Source organism: Anolis carolinensis, unplaced genomic scaffold (genome assembly GCF_035594765.1).
Source record: "Anolis carolinensis isolate JA03-04 unplaced genomic scaffold, rAnoCar3.1.pri scaffold_7, whole genome shotgun sequence".
NCBI lineage: Eukaryota > Metazoa > Chordata > Lepidosauria > Squamata > Dactyloidae > Anolis > Anolis carolinensis.
This window is the reverse complement of record NW_026943818.1, coordinates 39,303,407-39,325,019: the sequence shown is the minus strand read 5'-3', so window position 1 is coordinate 39,325,019 and position 21,613 is coordinate 39,303,407. Positions and strand designations below refer to the sequence as shown.

General features: G+C 40.6%; 1 protein-coding gene across 5 annotated transcripts in view; it reads right to left on the bottom strand.

The window, feature by feature from the left end:
- Positions 1 to 19,878, bottom strand: part of myo9b (myosin IXB) — a 133,095-nt gene extending 113,217 nt beyond the window's left edge. For all 5 annotated transcript variants that reach the window (XR_010000160.1, XM_062959759.1, XM_062959762.1 and 2 more), the window contains exon 1: positions 19,727 to 19,878. The gene's annotated coding sequence lies outside the window, so the exon portion shown is untranslated. The remainder of the gene's footprint in view (positions 1 to 19,726) is intronic.
- Between the last annotated feature and the right edge of the window lie 1,735 nt (positions 19,879 to 21,613).

Genomic DNA, 21,613 nt, shown 5'->3' with positions numbered 1-21,613 from the left:
GTCTCACTTATCCAACACTCGCTTATCCAACGTTCTGGATTATCCAACGCATTTTTGTAGTCAATGTTTTCAATATATCATGATATTTTGATGCTAAATTCGTAAATACAGTAATTACTACATAGCATTACTGCATATTGAACTACTTTTTCTATCAAATTTGTTGTATAACATGATGTTTTGGTGCTTAATTTGTAAAATCATAACCTAATTTGATGTTTAATAGGCTTTTCCTTAAACTCTCCTTATTATCCAACATATTCGCTTATCCAACGTTCTGCCGGCCCGTTTACGTTGGATAAGTGAGACTCTACTGTACAACAAAAAGAAAAGAAAAATAAAGTCCTAATAAGAGGAACAGGAATGATTGTTTTTATCCAATTGCTGCCAGTTTGAAGGCTAAGCTCCGCCCACTTGATCTGCTAGCAACCCACTCACCCAGGGGACAGGTAGAGTTAGGCCTCACTTAGGCCTCTTCCACACTGCCTCTAAAATACAGATTATCAGATTTTAACTGGATTAGATGGCAGTGTAGACTCAAGGCCCTTCCACATAGCTATATAACCCTAATTACAGGGAGAGGAATAATAGTTTTTATCCAATTGCTGCCAGTTAGAAGGCTAAGTTCCGCCCACTTGATCTCCTAGCAACCTACTCAGCCCAGGGGACAGGCAGAGTTAGGCCTCCCTTAGGCCTCTTCCACAGATTATCAGATTTTAACTGGATTATATGGCAGTGTAGAATCAAGGCCCTTCCACATAGCTATATAACCCATTTATAATCTTATATTATCTGCTTTGAACTGGATTATCTGGACTCCACACTGCCATATAATCCACTTCAGTGTGCATACTAAACATAAAGACAACCATACAACGGACATTCAATACCACCACTACCTCAACAATTTCTCACCAACACCACCAGACAAGGCCACAGCAACGCGTGGCCCGGCACAGTATAAGCCTAGTTTTTCAGCCCTTGCAGTTCGAAAACATGCACATTTGATTCGCTAGTTCAGCAGCTCAGCGCTTTAACATGCTGCACCACCAGGGGGTTCCCGTCATAATAATAATATAATAAAAATAAAATTAAATTAAAATAGTAATATTAACATCTACTGTATTATTATTTTATACTATATAATATATTGTATAATATACATATAATATTGATAGTATTATGATGTAATATAATGTAGGAATAATAATAATACACTATTATAATTGTATATTTCTATTACATGTAATATTACTAATAATATTGCAATATTGTCATATAGTACAATATAATATATAATCTCCTGTGCCATAGCAACACGCTATGCTAATATTACTACTAATATTATACTACTAATACAATGTAGCATATATTTATAAATTATTGTAAATTATACATACAGTAGAGTCTCACTTATCCAAGACTTGCTTATCCAAGGTTCTGGATTATCCAAGCCATTTTTGTAGTCAATGTTTTCAATATATCATGATATTTTGGTGCTAAATTCGTAAATACAGTAGAGTCTCACTTATCCAACATAAACGGGACGGCAGAATGTTGGATAAGCGAATATGTTGGATAATAAGGAGGCATTAAGGAAAAGCCTATTGAACATCAAATTAGGTTATGATTTTACAAATGAAGCACCAAAACATCATGTTAGACAACAAATTTGGCAGAAAAAGTAGTTCAATACGCAGTAATGCTATGTAGTAATTACTGTATTTATGAATTTAGCACCAAAATATCATGATATATTGAAAACATCGACTACAAAAATGCGTTGGATAATCCAGAACGTTGGATAAGCGAGTGTTGGATAAGTGAGACTCTACTGTACAGTAATTACAACATAACATTACTGTGTATTGAACTACTTTTTCTGTCAAATTTGTTGTATAACATGATGTTTTGGTGCTTAATTTGTAAAATCATAACCTAATTTGATGTTTAATAGGCTTTTCCTTAATCCCTCCCTATTATCCAAGTTATTCGCTTGTCCAAGCTTCTGCCAGCCCGTTTAGCTTGGATACGTGAGACTCTACTGTATATATATTACTACTAATATTATACTACTAATACAATGTAGCATATATTTATAAATTATTGTAAATTATACATACAGTAGAGTCTCACTTATCCAAGACTTGCTTATCGAAGGTTCTGGATTATCCAAGCCATTTTTGTAGTCCATGTTTTCAATATATCGTGATATTTTGGTGCTAAATTCGTAAATACAGTAATTACAACATAACATTACTACGTATTGAACTACTTTTTCTGTCAAATTTGTTGTCTAACATGATGTTTTGGTGCTTAATTTGTAAAATCATAACCTAATTTGATGTTTAATAGGCTTTTCCTTGATCAGTCCTTATAATCCAAGATATTCGCTTTTCCAAGCTTCTGCCGCCCGTTTAGCTTGGATTAGTGATACTCTACTGCAGGGGTCCCCAAACTAAGGCCCGGGGACCTGGCCCCCACCCTCACTTTTATAATATAATATATTGTATATACATATAATATTGATAGTAATATTATAATGTAATACAATATAACACTAATAATAATACCATATAATAATATTGATTATATATTCTATATTACATATAATATTACTAATATTACAGTATAGTGGTATAGTTCAATATACAGTAGAGTCCCACTTATCCAACATAAACGGGCCAGCAGAATGTTGGATAAGCAAATATGTTGGATAGTACGGAGGCATTAAGGAAAAGCCTATTAAACATCAAATTAGGTTATGATTTTACAAATTAAGCACCAAAACATCATGTTATACAACAAATTTGACAGAAAAAGCAGTTCAATATGCAGTAATGTTATGTTGTAATTACTGTATTTACAAATTTAGCACCAAAACATCACGATATTGGCAGAAAAAGTAGTTCAATATGCAGCAATGCTATGTAGTAATTACTGTATTTATGAATTTAGCACCAAAATATCACAATATATTGAAAACATTGACTACAAAAATGTGTTGGATAAGCCAGAATGTTGGATAAGCGAGTGTTGGATAAGTGAGACTCTACTGTAGTAATATATAATGCTAATATTGTGCTATGCTAATTATATAATATATTGTATGTACATATAATTTGTAAGCCACTCCTTTGGGGTGAGAAGGGTGTGATACAAATGTAGTAAATAAATGCAGTAAATAATAAATAAATAAATAAATTTTAGACTTAGGCTCGCCCAAAGTCTGAAATGACTTGAAGGCACACAACAACAACAACAACAACAACAACCCTAATTAACTTGACTATCTCATTGGCCAGAAGCAGGACCACACTTCCCATTGAAATCCTGATAAATGTATGTTGGTTAAAATTGTTTTTATTTTTAAATATTGTATTGTTCTTTCATTGTTCTTCTTCTTGTTGTTGTTTTTGCACTACAAATAAGACATGTGCAGTGTGCATCGGAATTTGTTTGTATTTTTTTTCAAATGATAATCCGGCCCCTCAATAGTCAGAAGGATTGTGGACCGGCCCTCGGCTTAAAAAGTTTGAGGACCCCTGCTCTACTGTATATATATAAAAGGGTAATGACGTTTTGGCCTAGGACAAAACAACAAAACTACACATCCTAGAAACACTAAACTTGGCAGCACAACCCCTCATCCATGCCTCTACGTTCATACAACAAAAAGAAAACAAAAATGAAGTCCTAATTAGAGGGAGAGGAATAATTGTTTTCATCCAATTGCTGCCAGTTAGAAGGCTAAGCTCCATCAGGGCAAAACCTTTACCCTTCACCTTAACTACCACCAATTCCTCAATACTTTATTTCCCATACCACCACACTTCGCCACAGCAACACGTGGCCGGGCACAGCTAGTAATAATTATAATAATGGTATTAGTGTGTCTAGGTTTCGTTCCCAAAGCCATCCTCTGCCGAAAAAGACACCCGACGTTTGCAGGTCTAGTTTGCAACTAGATCGGCTCAGTTTCGAAATGCCTCGCCACGACTTCCCTCTTTTGTCAGAAATACGACCCAGACGGGGCGGAGAGCACGTATGTGGGCTCCCCACAACCTGCGTTACAAACACCCAATTTATATACGACTCCCGGTTAAGAAGTGAGAGAAACCTCCCTCTCGGAAGAGTTCTGATCTCCAATCCTTGTATCCACAACAAGCCACATTTGGCAAAACCCAATGATGACAGGTGTGTGAGGTGACAGGAATGGAATCTTTTATTTCCCACCACACAGTTACCACCAATTATAAAGATGTCTTGTTGATGATGTTAATTATATTATTATATATTTAATTATCTTCGCCGCCACCAAATGGAGGAGATGTCAGGCAGATGGCCCTTATTATTTTTAAGATTTCTTTATTTACTTCAGAAGGTGATGTTGCTTAACTTAGTATATGATTGTGACAGAGACTTAGATGGAATAAAAATCAAAACAAGTTTATTGCATGTACAGAGCTTAGTGGTTTCAATAACTTCTTAAAGGCACTTAGATTAACGGTTACAAATAGATGTGAGGTGTTACAACTTTCAAAATACTTCTTTCTCCAAAACTAACTAGAACCTGATCCTCTTAGATCCACTGGGATTAACTTCCCCTAATCCACAGCCTCTATAAATAACCCTAAACAAGTCACCTAACTTGCTTAGTCTGGCCTAATAGAGGTCTCCCTCCCTGGTTTCCTTAACCTGAAACCAGTCTGTTCCCTGTGACTAAAAATCACAGACTGAGATTTAAACTTCCCTGGTTTCCTTTTCAAAAGGCGGTTGGCTCCGCCCCCGTTGTCACGGCAACCTGTCTTCTAATGCTGAGCTGGTTACCTTCTGGCACTATCAGCTCCAATACTTACCATTTTAAATTAACCAAACCTGACAGTTTAAACAAAATAAAATAAACATGTCATCTATAAACAAAATAAAATCATACACTTCTTTACAGACGGTGACACAAAGTGGAAGGAAATCTTCCAGACAGGGGAGCAGACACCCAAGGAAACATCACCTGTCACTACGCCAAAGATATATCTATACTCATAACAAAAGTGAAAATATGTATGTGTATATGTGGCTCCCATTTCCACAAACAGCTATAGCTCCCACTACTCAGGAGACACCCATGGCCCTCCTTCAATGACATTGTGGGTTATGGCGAGCGACGTGAACATGTCCAAGAGCCCCGCCAATGTCCTCCACAAACACCACACTGGCCACCACCCAAGAAAATTTCCTCCAGGATTTTCTGTATTTCCTCCACCACAGACACCCCAGTGTTTCTGACTCTCTCCATTTGTGTAAAATTTGCATGGCCCCGCCCACTACCTCTCCCATAACCCTTTGCTATTCTTTTCTATGGCCACAGCAAATAATAATAATAATAATGATTGAAGTCAAAAATCAGAAACTCCTCAAAGCACAGCAGACAAAAAACCAGTACAAGAAAACCGCACTACAAACTAGTTTGGGAAGTGTTAGACTTGTGATTTTGTGTTACAAAATCCAGCATATCTATCTTGTTTGCTGTGTTATTCCTACCAGCTTCTATTATTATTATTGTTGTTGTTGTTATAATAATAATTGTATTTCTTACCTGCCTCTATTATTATTATTATTATTATTGTATTTCTTACCCGCTTCCATTATTATTATTATAGTTATAATAATAATTGTATTTCTTACCTGCCGCCATTATTAATATTATTACTATTATTATCTTTCTTACCGACCTACACTATAATTATTATAGTTATAATAATTGTATTTATTACCCACCTCCATCATCATCATTATTATTATTATTATTTTATTATGACACAGCAAACAAGATAGACATGCTGGATTTCGTATCACAAAATCACAAGTCGAACACTTCCCAAGTGTCTAGGACTGTGTGATGTATTATTATTATTATTATTATTATTATTATTATTATTATTACACAGCAAACTGCTGGGAGGTGGGACTTGAGGCATAAGTTCCAATGAATCATTTGGGCCACGTAGTTGTGCCTCTGTTTGTAGTCTGTCTGTGCAATTTTCTTACAGCAGCTGAGGATACGATCAATGGTTTCGTCGGTTTCCTTGCAAAGTCTGCATTTTGGGTCATCAGCTAATTTTTCGATCTTGGCCTGAATGGCCTTTGTCCTGATGTCTTGCTCCTGGGCTGCAAGGATCAGGCCTTCTGTCTCCTTCTTCAAGGTCCCATTCGTGAGCCAGAGCCAGGTCTTCTCCTTGTCAGCTTTTCCTTCCATTTTGTCAAGGAACTTTCCATGCAATGTTTTGTTGTGCCAGCTGTCAGCTCTAGTTTGTAGTGCGGTTTTCTTGTACTGATTTTTTGTCTGCTGTGCTTTGAGGAGTTTCTGATTTTTGACTCCAATCAAAGCAGGTCCCATTTGTGAGCCAGAGCTAGGTCTTCTCCTTGTCAGCTTTTCCTTCAATTTTGTCAAGGAACTTTCCATGCAATGTTTTGTTGTGCCAGCTGTCAGCTCTAGTTTGTAGTGCGGTTTTCTTGTACTGATTTTTTGTCTGCTGTGCTTTGAGGAGTTTCTGATTTTTGACTTCAATCAAAGCAGGTTCTTCACTTTGTTTTACATATTCTGCCAGGGCATTATTATTATAGTTATATATGAGAGGTAGGGCCTTTTACCCTCGCACTCAAGACCTGGCTCTTTACTAGAGCTTTTAATCTATGTTAATTTCATTAATATTTGTATGTATGTATTTTTATCCTTTACAATTTTATCTTGTAAATCGCCTAGAGCATCGTGGATGGAGGGCGATTAATAAGTAATTAAATGATGATGAATGATGATGATGATAATAATGATTGTATTTCTTGCCCGCCTCCATCATCATCATTATTATATCCGGAATTGAAAATCTCCTCCTCGGCCTAGCTACTCACACAAAAAACCAGAATACGAACGCAGACGGCCAAGCTTGTCTTATTCACCGGCTGGAGATTCTTCAGCCCGTCTCCACTGTTGAATCACGGCAACGGCCCAGCAATCTCTGCCCGCTTGGGTTTCAGCCACCGGATCGGCCGTCTCCTTTTTCACTCACGGGTAGCCCAGCATTTAACCTTCGCTTGAATTATTTAGCCGGACAAGAACGTCAAGGCTCATCGGAAAGAGGAGAGCCAGGCTCTGCCCATCCAATCCGCCAGCCCAGACGCCCAGACGTCATGCAGATGTCGGCTTCGCTGACACAGAAACGGGGAAAAAAAGAACTGAGTCAACCTCTGGGGGGGAAAAAAGAGAGAAAGAAAACTCACAGGGACCCAATGATCTCTTTGTTGAGTCAGCCAGACGCTGGTGTAAAAAAGGCACGGCCTAATTTGGAACAGAAAAGGAAGTTATCCCGAAGAAGCCAAACTGGGGGGAAACGGCACCAAATTTTATTTAATATCTCATTCAAATGATATGTAATTCTGTTTTGATGTTTGTATATTGGTTTTAAATGGTATTTAAATGCTTTTAGCGCAAGTATTAGTATTATAATGTATTATTGTTATTATTATGTTTATGTTTATATTTATTTACACCCCGCATTTCTCTCCACCAGGAGATGCAAAGCGGCTGTGTATCTATTATTATTATTATTATTATTATTATTATTTTATTATGACACAGCAAACAAGACAGATATACTGGATTTCGTATCACAAAACCACAAGTCGAACACTTCCCAAGTGTCAAGGACTGTGTGATGTATTTTTGGATGATGCGCACAGATCCCAGTCGGGTGGCCTTTTGCAGTGGGCAATTCGTACTTTTGTCAATGCCTATTGTTTCCAAATGCCGGCTGAGATCTTTTGGCACGGCACCCAGTGTGCCCATCACCACCGGGACCACCTGCACTGGTTTCTGCCAGAGTCTTTGCAGTTCAATCTTGAGGTCCTGAGAGCGGCTGAGTTTTTCCTGTTGTTTTTCGTCAATGCAACTGTCACCTGGGATGGCAACATCAATGATCCAAACCTTGTTCTTTTCCACAACTGTGATGTCTGGTGTGTTGTGTTCCAAAACTTTGTCAGTCTGGATTCGGAAGTCCCACAGTATCTTTGCGTGCTCATTTTCCAAGACTTTTGCAGGTTTGTGATCCCACCAGTTCTTTGCTGCTGGGAGGTGGCACTTCAAGCATAAGTTCCAATGGATCATTTGGGCCACATAGTTGTGCCTCTGTTTGTAGTCTGTCTGTGCGATTTTCTTACAGCAGCTGAGGATATGATCAATTGTTTCGTCGGTTTCCTTGCACAGTCTGTATTTTGGGTCATCAGCTGATTTTTCAATCTTGGCCTTAATTGCATTTGTTCTGATGTCTTGCTCCTGGGCTGCAAGGATCAGGCCTTCTGTCTCCTTCTTCAGGGTCCCCCTTGACGTGGTGGGGGGGCTTAACTGCTCCAATGATGACTGAGGGCTGTGCTGGCGGTAGTGTAACTACTGGCAGGTCCAACCAAGCCAGAGAGGCCTCAGCTGAGGAGCACAACCAAGTGCACCTAACCCATTAGCATTATGGAGAATCAAACCCAAATGAAGTCTATACTGGCTCGGTCGTCACCCAGGATAAAAAGGACCGCGGTGGATGCTGCTGATTCTGGACATCCATCGACAAGTGGGCTACGGAATCATCAAAACCCAAATGAACAGTCACAGAAGCGGCAAAAATATACAATGCCAGAAAACCGCACTATTATTATTATTATTATTATTATTTATAGCCTGCTTTGTCTCTCCAGAAGCAGACTCAAAGCGGCAATGTATTTATTATTAATATAGTCTGAGGTTTTTAGTCTTGAATATGTGTTGTTTATGGTTTGTAACTGATTTGTTTTAAATACTAATGACATTTCATTTCGATTTAACATGTGTATATTTTAAAACTGTATGGAAATGTCTTCAATATAAGCTGCTTTGAGTCCCCTTTGCAGAGAGAGAAAATAGAATAATAATAACAACCATGATCATCATCACCATCAAAACCATCACCACCACCACCATTATCATCCCCATCACCTCCATCTCCATCATCATCTCCATCACCACCATCATCTCCATCCTTACCATATCATCTCCATCATCACCACTATCATCACCATCATAATCTCCATCAAAACCATCACCACCACCACCATCATTATCTCCATCACCTCCATCTCCATCATCATCTCCATCACCACCATCATCTCCATCCTTACCATATCATCTCCATCATCACCACCTCCATCACCATCATCATCTCCATCAAAACCATCACCACCACCACCATCATTATCTCCATCACCTCCATCTCCATCATCATCTCCATCACCACCATCATCTCCATCCTTACCATATCATCTCCATCATCACCACCTCCATCACCATCATCATCTCCATCAAAACCATCACCACCACCACCATCATCATCTCCATCACCTCCATCTCCATCATATCACCATAAACTCCATCCTTACCATATCATCTCCATCATCACCACCTCCATCACCATCATCATCTCCATCAAAACCATCACCACCACCACCATCATCATCTCCATCACCATCATCATCTCCATCATCATCTCCATCACCACCATCATCTCCATCCTTACCATATCATCTCCATCATCACCACCTTCATCACATCATCATCTCCATCAAAACCATCACCACCACCACCATCATCATCTCCATCACCTCCATCCTTACTATATCATCTCCATCATCACCACCTCCATCACCATCATCATCTCCATCAAAACCATCACCACCATCATCATCTCCATCACCTCCATCTCTATCATCATCTCCATCACCACCATCATCTCCATCCTTACCATATCATCTCCATCATCACCACCTCCATCATCACCATCATCATTAACATAACCATCTCCATCATCACCACCAACACCATCATCATAATCTCTATCACCTCCATCAGTATCATCTCCATCACCATCTCTGTCATCGCCACCACCATCAACTCCATCATCACCATAATCTCCATCACCATCTCCATCATTACTATTACTTTCATCAATGTCTCCATCATCATCATCTCCATCATCATCACTACCACAACCATCAAAAACATCACCACCATCATCTCCATCACGACCACCACCTTCATCACCATCTCCATCATCACCATTACTTTCATTAATATCTCCAATATCACCATTTCCATCATCACCATCACCTCCATCATCACCATCATCAAGTCAGTGGCTGCTGTGGTATATATTTATATTATAACAATATATAATATTATAATATAACATAATAATAATAAAGTTTTTAAGATCAATCTTCTACTACTACTACTACTACTATTGTTATTATTATTATGTTTATTTATATCCAGCTGTTTCTCTCCACAAGGAAACTCAAAGAGGCAATGTAGAATGTATTGACACAAAGACAGAGTATGACACAGTAAACAAGATATATATGCTGAATTTCATATCACAAAATTACAAGTCAAATACTTCCAAAGCATTTAGGACATGTGCGCAGATCCCAGTAAGGTGGCCTTTTGCAGATGATAGATCGTAATTTTGTATTAGAATGTATTATCTATATTATTATTATTATTATCATTATGTTCAGAACGGTGTGATGTATTTTCGGATGATGCACGCAGATCCTAGTAAGGTGGCCTTTTGCAATTCACAGATCATAATTTTGTATTAGATTGTATTATTATTATCATTATTATTATGTTCAGGACTGTGTGATGTATTTTCGGATGATGCAGGCAGATCCCAGTAAGGTGGCCTTTTGCAGTTGACAGATCGTAATTTTGTATTAGAATGTATTATTATTATTATTATTATTATTATTATTATTATTATTATTTTCAGGACTGTGTGATGTATTTTCGGATGATGCTCGCAGATTGCATTAAGGTGGCCTTTTGTGGTTGACCAATCATAATTTTGTATTAGAATGTATTATTGTATTATTATTATTATTTTATTGGAGCCTCCAATGACCTAGGGCAGGGGTCCCCAAACTAAGGCCCGGGGGCCACATGCGGCCCATCGAAGCCATTTATCCGGCCCCCACGGCACAAAGGCAGAAGGGGGTTGGGCTAAATGACCCAAGGGGTCACCTCTATTATTATTATTATCATTATTATTATTATTATTAACAACAACATTGAGGCTGGGAGGCCATCTGTCAGGGGTGCTTTGCTTGTGCTTTTGGTGCACAAAGGCAGAAGGAGGTTGGACTCAATGGCCCAAAGGGTCTCTTCCAACCCTCTTTATTATTATTATTATTATTATTATTATTATTATTATTATTATTATTTTATTATGACACAGCAAACAAGATAGATATGCTGGATTTCATATCACAAAATCACAAGTCGAACACTTCCCAAGTGTCTAGGACTGTGTGATGTATTTTCGGATGATGCGCGCAGATCCCAGCAGGGTGGCCTTTTGCAGTTGGCAGATCGTAATTTTGTCAATGTCTGTTGTTTCCAAATGCCGGCTGAGATCTTTTGGCACGGCACCCAGTGTGCCCATCACCACTGGGACCACCTGCACTGGTTTCTGCCAGAGTCTTTGAAGTTCAATCTTGAGGTCCTGAGAGCGGCTGAGTTTTTCCTGTTGTTTTTCATCAATGCGGCTGTCATCTGGGATGGCGACATCAATGATCCAAACCTTTTTTTTTCCACAACTGTGATGTCTGGTGTGTTGTGTTCCAGAACTTTGTCAGTCTGGATTCGGAAGTCCCACAGTATCTTTGCGTGCTCATTTTCCAATACTTTTGCAGGTTTGTGATCCCACCAGTTCTTTACTGCTGGGAGGTGGCACTTGAGGCATAAGTTCCAATTAATCATTTGGGCCACATAGTTGTGCCTCTGTTTATAGTCTGTCTGTGCAATTTTCTTATTTTGTGGTTTGTGATCCCACCAGTTCTTTGTTGCTGGGAGGTGGGACTTGATATTATTATTATTATTATTATTGCTTGCTGGCCAACTATAGTCCGGCCCTCCAATGGTCCGAAGGATGGTGAACTGGCCCCCTGTTTAAAACGTTTGGGGACCCCTGGCCTAGGGGATAAAAGCCTCATGACTTGAAGGTTGGATTGCTGACCTGAAGGCTGGCAGATTTGAATCCCACCCGGGGAGAGCGCAGATGAGCTCCCTCTATCAGCTCCAGCTCCATGCGGGGACAGGAGAGAAGGCTCCCGCAAACATCAAAACATCTGGGCGTCCCCTGGGCAACGTCCTTGCAGACGGCCAATTCTCTCACTCCAGAAGCAACTCCGGTTGCTCCTGACATGAAAAAATATATATTTTATTGACACAAAGACATAGTATGACACAACAAATGAGATATATATGCTGGATTTCATAATTTGTATAAAATGTATTATTATTATTTTATTGTATGACACAGCAAACAAGATAGGCATGCTGGATTTCATATCACAAAATCACAAGTCGAACACTTCCCAAGCGTTTAGGACTGTGTATTATTATTATTATTTTATTATGACACAGCAAACAAGATAGATATGCTGGATTTCATATCATAAAATCACAAGTTTATGTTAAATATGTTGTTGTTGTTCGGGCTTGTCCCTGTTGTGAGCCGCCCCGAGTCCCTTCGGGGAGATGGGGCGGGATATAAAAATAAAGTTTATTATTATTATTTATAAGTCAAGGAACTTTCCATGCAATGTTTTGTTGTGCCAGCTGTCAGCTCTAGTTTGTAGTGCAGTTTTCTTGTACTGATCCTGCTCTAGTTTGTAGTGCGGTTTTCTTGTACTGATCCTGCTCTAGTTTGTAGTGCGGTTTTCTTGTATTGATCCTGCTCTAGTTTGTAGTGCGGTTTTCTTGTACTGATTCTGCTCTAGTTTGTAGTGCGGTTTTCTTGTACTGATTCTGCTCTAGTTTGTAGTGCGGTTTTCTTGTAGATTCTGCTCTAGTTTGTAGTGCGGTTTTCTTGTACTGATTCTGCTCTAGTTTGTAGTGCGGTTTTCTTGTACTGATTCTGCTCTAGTTTGTAGTGTGGTTTTCTTGTACTGATTCTGCTCTAGTTTGTAGTGCGGTTTTCTTGTACTGGTTTTTTGTCTGCTGTGCTTTGAGGACAGCAGTAAAGAACTGTATATAGCCGGTCAACATCGCTGCGGGGGTACAGTGAATGATGAATGGTCATCAGTTTTCTGTATTATTATTATTATTATGATGTTGAAGTTTATTTAGATCTGTCTTTTTCTCTCCAAAAGGAGACTCTAGCGGCTTACATTAACATGGTTTCTTACTAGTCTGGAGAGTCCCAAACGTAGGAGGTGATTTGCAATGCGGCGGCAAGGAAAAGTGATGTCAGGCGGGCCTGCTTTCCGCCAACATGGATAAAAAGGCAGGATGACTAGCCTGAGGCTGAGAGGCCAACCCACGGCCATAATTGCAGGGAAGGAAGAAAGCAAAACTGCAGAAACCAGATCCCGCTGCCTATGAGGAGACGTCCCAAACGGTCAATTTTCCCTCCCGTGTGTGCCATTAAAAGGCAACCCGGAGACGTCCAAACCGGTCTCCAAAACGCAGGGGCTGCAAATACCACACAGATCATTAAACAACAAAACACTGAAGTCTCAATAAGGAAGCAAGAATGAAATACGCCAAACGATGGAAATCGCAAAACACACACCAAACGTCGGACGACTGGGTCACAAAAGTTTTCAAACTGGGCAAATTCACAACCAAAACAAACATACCCGTTTATGTTGGATAAATGAGACTCTACTGTAGTCATATATAATACTCACATTGTGCTATGCTAATTATCGTATATACTCGAGTATAAGCCGACCCGAATATAAGCCGAGGTACCTAATTTTACCACAAAAAACTGGGAAAACATTGACTCTGGGTAGTATAAGCCAAGTGGTAAATATCAGAAATAAAAATAGATACCAATAAAATTACATTAATTGAGGCCTCAGTAGTTTAAACATTTTTGAATCTTTACCACAAACTGTAATTTAAGATATGAGTGTTCAACTCTGATGAAATCATTATTTTCATCTTCTTCAGTGTCAATGTGCTTATGTATCCTTTTAATAATCATTGAGTGAAATAATAAATGTAATAACAATAATAAATGCAGTAAAATAATAAATGTAATAATAAATAGAGTAAAATAATAAACGTACAATAGAATCTAACTTATCCAACATAAACGGGCCGGCAGAAGCTTGGATAAGCGAGTAACTTGGATAATAAGGAGGCATTAAGGAAAAGCCGATTAAACATCAAATTAGGTTATGATTTTATAAATTAAGCACCAAAACTTCATGTTATACAACAAATTTGACAGAAAAACAAATTTGACACCAAAAATCACAATGTATTGAAAAGATTGACTACAAAAACAAGACAGACTGTGTTGGATAATCCAGAATGTTGGATAAGTGAGACTCTACTGTATTAATAATATTAAATAGAGTAAAATAATAAATGTATTAATACTAATAGAGTAAAATAATAAATGTAACAATACCAATAATAATAGAAAAATATATATATATATATCATATATACCACCAGGACCCTCACCCAAGTATAAGCCGAGGTTTTTTTTTCAGTCCTAAAAAAGGGCTGAAAAACTAGGCTTATACTCGAGTATATACAGTATATAATATATTGTATATACAGTAGAGTCTCACTAATCCAAGCCTCGCTTATCCAAGCCTCTGGATAATCCAAGCCATTTTTGTAGTCAGTGTTTCCAATATATCGTGATATTTTGGTGCTAAATTCATAAATACAGTAATTACAACATAACATTACTGCGTATTGAACTACTTTTTCTGTCAAATTTGTTGTATAACATGAAGTTTGGGTGCTTAATTTGTAAAATCATAACCTAATTTGATGTTTAATAGGCTTTTCCTTGATCAGTCCTTATAATCCAAGATATTCGCTTATCCAAGCTTCTGCCGGCCCGTTTAGCTTGGATTAGTGAGACTCTACTGTACATAAAATATTGATAATACTATTATAATGTAATACAATATAATAATTTTCTATTTTATATTACATGTAATATTACTAATAATGTGGCAGTATCATGATATAGTACGATATATTAATATATAATGCTTACATTTGGCTATGCTAATAATATAATATATGTACATATAACTTGTAAGCTGCTCTGAGTCCCCTTCGGGGTAAGAAAGGCGGGATATAAATGTCGCTAATAATAATAATTATTATTATTATCTGGAGGCTTTTAAGCCACAGGATGGATGGGTGGCCATCTCTCAGGAGGGATCGGATTGTGTCCTGGAATAATGGGTTGGGCTTTGGGTCTCTTTCAAGCCTATGATTCTATATTTCCAGTTCTCCGTGAATGTCTTTGGAGATGGATGGCCATTTGTTGGGAGGGATCGGACTGTGTCCATTCCTTAGTGGCAGAATGGGGGTCCCTTTCAATCCTTTGATTCTATATTTCCAGTTCTCAATGAATGTCTATTGGGGTGGGTGGCCATCTGTCGGGAAGGATTGAATGGTGTCTCTGAAGGTCTGGATGGCCATTTGTAAGGAGGGGTCGAATGGTGCAATGCAGAATGAGGTTGGCCTTTGAGTCTCTGTCAATCCTGTGATTCTATTCCTCCGTGAAGGTCTATGGGGCTGGATGGCCATCTGTCAGGAGGGATCGGGTGCTGTCTTTGGGTCTCTTTCAAGCCCATGATTCTGTATTTCAATTCCTCCATGAACCTTAATGTCTATGAGGCTGGACGGCCATCTGTTGGGAGGGATCGGATTGTGCCATGACAGAATGGGTGGGACTGGATGTCCTTTGGGGTCCCTTTCAAGCTCATGATTCTATATTTCCATTTCTGCATGAATTTCTATGTGGCTGGATGGCCATCTGTGGGGAGGGATTGGGTGTTGTCTTGGCAGAATGGGTCAACCTTTGAGTCTCTATATTTCCATTTTTCAATGAGTGTCTATGGGGCCGGATGGCCATCTGTGGGGAGGGATCGAGTGCTGTCTTGGCAGAATGGGTTGGACTTTGAATCTCTATATTTCAATTTCTCCATGAATGTCTATGGGGCTGGATGGCCATCTTTTGAGAGGGATCGGGTGGTGCCTTGGCAGAATGGGTCGGCCTTTGAGTCTCTATATTTCCATTTCTCAATGAGTGTCTATGTGGCTGGGTGGCCATCTGTCGGGAGGGATTGGGTTGTATCCATTCCTTAATGGCAGAATGTGTTGGACTGGATGCCCTTTGGGTCTCTTTTGGCTGGCTGGCCCTCTGTCGGGAGGGCTCGGGTGGTGTCATGGCAGAGTGGCCTTTGGGTCTCTTTCAACTCTATGATCCTATATTTCCATTTCTCAATGAATGTCTATGGGGCTGAATGGCTATCTGTGGGGAGGGATCGAATGGTGTCATGGCAGAATGGGTTGGCCTTTGTCTCTGTATTTCCATTTCTCAATGAGTGTCTATGGGGCTGGGTGGCCATCTGTCGGAAGGGATCGAATGGTGTCATGGCAGAATGGGTCGGCCTTTGAGTCTCTATATTTCCATTTCTCAATGAGTGTCTATGGGGCGGGATGGCCATCTGTGGGGAGGGATTGGATTGTGTCCATTTCTGGATGGGTCACCAATGGTCCCATTTCCCTTTGGGTCTCTTTTGGCCGGGTGGCCATCTGTCGGGAGGGATCGAATGGTGTCATGGCAGAATGGGTCGGCCTTTGAGTCTCTATATTTCCATTTCTCAATGAGTGTCTATGGGGCTGGGTGGCCATTTGTCGGGAGGGATCGAATGGTGTAATGATAGCCTAGGGTTGGCCTTTGGAGACTCCTTCAATCCTATGATCCTATATTTCCCTTTCTCCATGAATGTCTATGGGGCTGGATGGCCATCTGTCGGGAGGGATTGGGTTGTATCCATTCCTTAATGGCAGAATGTGTTGGACTGGATGCCCTTTGGGTCTCTTTTGGCCGGGTGGCCCTCTGTCGGGAGGGCTCGGGTGGTGTCATGGCAGAGTGGCCTTTGGGTCTCTTTCAACCCTATGATCCTATATTTCCCTTTCCATGAGTGTCTATGGGACGGGATGGCCATCTGTGGGGAGGGATTGGGTTGTGTCCATTCCTTAATCGCAGAATGTGTTGGACTGGATGCCCTTTGGGTCTCTTTTGGCCGGGTGGCCCTCTGTCGGGAGGGCTCGGGTGGTGTCATGGCAGAGTGGCCTTTGGGTCTCTTTCAACCCTATGATCCTATATTTCCCTTTCCATGAGTGTCTATGGGACGGGATGGCCATCTGTGGGGAGGGATTGGGTTGTGTCCATTCCTTAATCGCAGAATGTGTTGGACTGGATGCCCTTTGGGTCTCTTTTGGCCGGGTGGCCCTCTGTCGGGAGGGCTCGGGTGGTGTCATGGCAGAGTGGCCTTTGGGTCTCTTTCAACCCTATGATCCTATATTTCCCTTTCCATGAATGTCTATGGGGCGGGATGGCCATCTGTCGGGAGGGATTGGATTGTGTCCATTTCTGGATGGGTCACCAATGGTCCCATTTCCCTTTGGGTCTCTTTTGGCCGGGTGGCCATCTGTCGGGAGGGCTCGAATGGTGTCATGACAGAACAGGGTTGGCCTTTGGAGACTCTTTCAATCCTGTGATTCTATATTTCCATTTCTCCATGAATGTCTATGGGGCCGGGTGGCCATCTGTCGGGAGGGCTCGAATGGTGTCATGACAGAACAGGGTTGGCCTTTGGAGACTCTTTCAATCCTGTGATTCTATATTTCCCTTTCTCCATGAATGTCTATGGGGCTGAATGGCTATCTGTCGGGAGGGATCGAATGGTGTCATGGCAGAATGGGTCGGCCTTTGAGTCTCTATATTTCCATTTCTCAATGAGTGTCTATGGGGCTGGATGGCCATCTGTCGGGAGGGATTGGATTGTGTCCATTTCTGGATGGGTCACCAATGGTCCCATTTCCCTTTGGGTCTCTTTTGGCCGGGTGGCCATCTGTCGGGAGGGATCGAATGGTGTCATGGCAGAATGGGTCGGCCTTTGAGTCTCTATATTTCCATTTCTCAATGAGTGTCTATGGGGCGGGATGGCCATCTGTGGGGAGGGCTCGAATGGTGTAATGACAGAGTAGGGTTGGCCTTTGGAGACTCTTTCAATCCTGTGATTCTATATTTCCCTTTCTCCATGAATGTCTATGGGGCTGGATGGCCATCTGTCGGGAGGGATTGGGTTGTGTCCATTCCTTAATGGCAGAATGTGTTGGACTGGATGCCCTTTGGGTCTCTCTTGGTTGGCTGGCCCTCTGTCGGGAGGGCTCGGGTGGTGTCATGGCAGAGTGGCCTTTGGGTCTCTTTCAACTCTATGATCCTATATTTCCATTTCTCAATGAGTGTCTATGGGGCTGGATGGCCATTTGTCGGGAGGGATCGAATGGTGTAATGACAGCCTAGGGTTGGCCTTTGGAGACTCCTTCAATCCTATGATCCTATATTTCCATTTCTCAATGAGTGTCTATGGGGCTGGATGGCCATCTGTCTGGAGGGATTGGATTGTGTCCATTACTGGATGGGTCACCAATGGTCACATTTCCCTTTGGGTCTCTTTTGGCCGGGTGGCCACCTGTCGGGAGGGATCGAATGGTGTCATGACGCCTTTGGAGACTCTTTCCATCCTATGATTCTATATTTCCATTTCTCCATGAATGTCTATGGGGCTGAATGGCCATCTGTCGGGAGGGATTGGGTTGTGTCCATTCCTTAATAGCAGAATGGTTTGGACTGGATGCCCTGTGGGTCTCTTTTGGCCGGGTGGCCATCTGTCGGGAGGGCTCGAATGGTGTAATGACAGAGTAGGGTTGGCCTTTGGAGACTCGTTCAATCCTGTGATCCTGTATTTCCCTTTCTCCATGAATGTCTATGGGGCTGAATGGCTATCTGTTGAGAGGGATCGGGTGGTGTAATGACAGATTAGGGTTGGCCTTTGAGTCTCTATATTTCCATTTCTCAATGAGTGTCTATGAGTGGATGGTCGAATCGTGTAATGACAGAGTAGGGTTGGCCTTTGGAGACTCTTTCCATCCTATGATTCTATATTTCCATTTCTCCATGAATGTCTATGGGGCTGAATGGCCATCTGTCGAGAAGGATTGGGTTGTGTCCATTCCTTAATAGCAGAATGGTTTGGACTGGATGCCCTGTGGGTCTCTTTTGGCCGGGTGGCCATCTGTCGGGAGGGATTGGGTTGTGTCCATTCCTTAATAGCAGAATGGTTTGGACTGGATGCCCTGTGGGTCTCTTTTGGCCGGGTGGCCATCTGTCGGGAGGGATCGAATGGTGTCATGACAGCCTAGGGTTGGCCTTTGGAGACTCGTTCAATCCTGTGATCCTATATTTCCATTTCTCCATGAATGTCTATGGGGCTGAATGGCCATCTGTCGGGAGGGATCGAATGATGTCATGGCAGAATGGGTTGGCCTTTGGATCTCTTTCAAGCCCATGATTCTATATTTCCCTTTCTCCATGAATGTCTATGGGGCTGAATGGCCATCTGTCGGGAGGGCTCGAATGGTGTCATGGCAGAATGGGTCGGCCTTTGAGTCTCTATATTTCCCTTTCCATGAGTGTCTATGGGGCGGGATGGCCATCTGTGGGGAGGGCTCGAGTGGTGCCCGGGGAGGCCGGCCTCGGGGCCTCCTTCCTTCCTTCCTTCCATCCACCCCACGACCCTCTTTTACCTCAGGCGGGGCCGGGCCGGGCCCTCTCCTCTCCCGACGGGGCTCCTCAGCCGGCGAGCGCCCTCCCTCCGCGCCTCCTTCTTTCTTTCCTTCTTCCTCCGACTGAGGCGAGAGAGGCCACTTCCGGCCGGGCAGGAAGGAGGGAGCGGCTCGAGCCCGCCAGGACAGAGAGAGGGAAAGGCGCATGCGCGCGGGCAGGGCGGGGCCAGGAGGGAGGCCCAGAACCCGCGCGTGCGCAGACGCCGCCCCCTTCTGGAAAGGCTTTCAGTGCTCGAGGTCGCGGGTTCGATCCCCGCCTGCCCCTTTTTACAAATGTATCTCTCCTTGGCCAGAAGCAGGCCCACAATTCCCATTGTAACCCTGATCAAGTTTACAGTAATTTACAATAATTATAACATATTGTATATACATATAATATTCATAATATTATATTGTAATACGATATAATACTAATAATACAATATAATAGTATTAATTATATATCATATTTTACATGTAATATTACTAATAATATTACAATATGTTGATACAGTACAATATAGTAATTTGTTACCAGTATTGTACTACACTAATATAATGTAAATTTACAATATAGTACAGAAACAATAAGTGCTTAGAGAAGTGAATTAATATTTAATAGTAGCCAATGATGGTTTGTAGGTCTTATATGAGTGGAGTGGAGAACTGATTCCCTATTTCAGTCCAAACTTTACAATACAATATGATGAATCTATTCTGGGGAACTGTTGAGAGCTCATTTAAAAATCAAAATGAAATATTCTCTGCCCCACTGATATTAGACTCACCCTCTAGTTCAGTGGTTCTCAACCTGGGGTCCCCAGATGTTTTTTTGGCCTTCAACTCCTAGAAATCCTAACAGCTGGTAAACTGGCTGGGATTTCTGGGAGTTGTTGGCCAAAAACATCTGGGGACCCCAGGTTGAGAACCACTGCTCTAGTTGTTGGAACTGCTTTCCAGGTTGTGAAAGGGTGATATTTTTCTGTATTGGGCTCCAAATGAAATCCTCAATAGGTCCTGCTAAAAGATCATTGGCTAAGCGAACGAACCCAAAGGGTGATTCTCACCAATGCGTCGTCTTCATCATGGAAAGAAGTGACAAGTGGAGTGCCACAAGCAGGGCTCCGTCCTGGGCCCGGTTCTGTTCAGGATCTTTATCAACGACTTAGATCAGGGGTCCCCAAACTAAGGCCCGGGGGCCGGATGCGGCCCTCCAAGGTCATTGACCTGGCCCCTGCCCTCATTTATAATATAATATTTTTATATCAGTTTTAATAATATAATGTATTGTATATACATATGATATTGATAATATTATCATGTTATACAATGTAATACTAATACCATATAATAATATTAATTATATGTTCTATATTACATATTATATAATAGTATAGTGGTATAGTTCACTATAGTAATATATAATGCTAATATTGTGTTATGCTAATAATATAATATATTGTATGTACATATAATATTGATAACAATATTATAATGTAATACAATATAACACTAATAATAATACCATATAATAATATTAATTATATATTCTATATTACATATAACATTACTAATAATATTACAGTATAGTGGTATAGTTCAATGTAGTAATATATCATGCTAATATGGTGCTATGCTAATAATATAATATATTGTATGTACATATAATATTGATAACAATATTATAATGTAATACAATATAACACTAATAATAATACCATATAATAATATTAATTATATATTCTATATTACATATAACATTACTAATAATATTACAGTATAGTGGTATAGTTCAATGTAGTAATATATCATGCTAATATGGTGCTATGCTAATAATATAATATATTGTATGTACATATAATATTGATA